The sequence below is a fragment of the Euphorbia lathyris genome, chromosome 7 (assembly GCF_963576675.1).
Source record: "Euphorbia lathyris chromosome 7, ddEupLath1.1, whole genome shotgun sequence".
NCBI lineage: Eukaryota > Viridiplantae > Streptophyta > Magnoliopsida > Malpighiales > Euphorbiaceae > Euphorbia > Euphorbia lathyris.
Window position 1 is genome coordinate 11,043,520 of NC_088916.1, and position 2,247 is coordinate 11,045,766.

A 2,247-nucleotide genomic window follows, 5' to 3' on the forward strand; every position below is an offset into this window, starting at 1 on the left:
TAGGTGGAACTATAATTGAAGGCGGAACTGGTCCATCTTCACGAATCAAAGGTTCTGGGTCCTTATCTTCTAGTTCCTCACTCATTATAGGTTCTATTATTTCTTCTTTTTGAACAATGTCATTTACACATTCTTCAATTAAATCAAGTTTCATACAAGCGAAATCCTCCATAGGATATTTCATCGCTTGATTCATATCAAACTCAATCTTATCATCTCCTATTCTTAAAACTACTTTCCCTTCCGACACATCAACTAGAGCACGTCCCGTGTTCATGAACGGTCTACCAAAGATTAGCGGACAATTAACATCATAAGCAAAATCTAAAATAACAAAATCGGTAGGAAAAATAAATTTGTCAACTTTAACTAAAACATCCTCGATTATACCGTATGGTCTTTTAGTGGTTTGATCCGCTAATTGCAAAACCATATTGGTACGTTTGATATCTTCTTCTAAGCCTAACTTATTAAAAATAGATAATGGCATCAAGTTAATGCTTGCTCCTAAATCACAGAGACAACTGGGAAATTCAATATCTCCCAATTTACACGGAATGGTAAAACATTCGGGATCTTTGAGTTTAGTGGGCAAATTGCTTGACACAATCGAACTGCAATCTTCAGTTAGTGAAATGGATGAAATTCCTTCCCAACTGATTTTCTTTGAAATTAAATCTTTGAGGAATTTACCATAATTGGGAATTTGCGTAATCGCATCCATAAACGTCAAATTAATATGCAAATTTTTAAGTTTATCTAAAAATGTTAAAAGTTGTTTATCATAGTCCTTATTGCGGACTTTGTGTGGAAAAGGTGGTTTGGGTACAAAAGTTTTTGTACTAGAGTCAATTGGTGCATCTTTTTGTTTTAAAGTATCTTCTTTGGGCTTTGGTAAATCAGTTCCAGGTAAGGTCGAATTTCCGGGCATTTCCGGGCCTAAGTAATTTTTCCCTGAACGAAGAGTGATAGCCTTAACATGCTCTTTTGGATTTTCTTTCGTATGGCTTGGAAGACTTCCCTCTTTGCGGGATGGAATTGATTTAGCGAGTTGTCCAATTTGAATCTCCAAATTATGGATGCTAGATGATTGGTTTTTAATAAGCTGATCGAATTTATTCTCGATCCGTTTAAAACCATCGTCGTGATTACTTATTTTTCCGCTCATAGCATCAATAAATTTGTCGATTTTAGAAGATAAAGTGCTAATCGTATCTCTTGATTGATTTTGATAATTAGCAGTACGATTTTGATTAGCATTAGTATTATTATTATTATCTCTCCAGTTAAAGTTAGGATGATTTCTCCATCCAGGATTATATGTATTGGAATAAGGGTTATTGTTTTGGTTTTGCCCTTGGACAAAATTTACCTGTTCAATTTCACTCATACCTTCGTAGTCCACATCTGTTTGGATTGGGTTACCATTAGGATCACACGGTGCCATAAACCTATCAATTTTGTGCGATAAAGCAGAAAATTGGGCTTGCAACATCGCTACTGGATCAAGATTCACTATACCTTTAACTAATGATGTTGCTGAGGATGATGGTTTCACTATTGGTACGTGTCCACGTTCCGCGGGCCACATACAACTGTTGATTGCCATTTCCTCCAAAAGTTCTCTTGCTTGGGCAGATGTTTTCTTCATGAATAACCCTCCAGACATAGCGTCCAATGAACCTCTAGTTGTAGGATTTAGTCCATTATAAAATGTTTGCATTAAAAGTTCAGCGGGCAATTGGTGGTGTGGGCATAAACGTTGAAGTTCTTTAAAACGTTCCTAAGCCTCATAAAGAGTTTCATTATCATTTTGAGAAAAAGATGTTAACTCTTTAATGACTCTTGCGGTTTTTGCTAAAGGAAATTTTTTTGATAAAAACGCTTGGGCTAATTGTTCCCAAGTGGCAAAAGTTGCGGCTGACATAGAAGTTAACCATTCTTTAGCCCTATCCTTCAAAGTGAAAGGAAAAAGGCGAAGTTTGATTGCTTCTGCAGTCACATCTGGGATTTTAAAAGTGTCACAAATTTCAAGGAAATTTGTTAAATGGGTGTTAGGATTTTCGTTAGTTAACCCATAAAATGTTACATTATTTTGCAACATATTAAGCAACGCAGGCTTAATTTCAAATTGGTTTGCGGTGATTCTGGGTCTAACGATACTATTGGTCACACCGGCCACACCTGGCCTAGCGTAATCCATAAGTGTTGGTGGGTCTGCCATTTTACCAGATTCGGTATTTGTCT

The 2,247-nt window shown here is 36.3% G+C and overlaps 1 non-coding gene across 1 annotated transcript; it reads left to right on the top strand.

Annotated features, from left to right (window-relative positions):
- The first annotated feature begins 1,739 nt into the window (after window positions 1–1,739).
- On the top strand, window positions 1,740–1,846 carry LOC136201657 (small nucleolar RNA R71). The gene has a single exon (XR_010674003.1). It is a non-coding gene; the product is annotated as a small nucleolar RNA R71 (small nucleolar RNA).
- The last annotated feature ends 401 nt before the right edge of the window (window positions 1,847–2,247 follow it).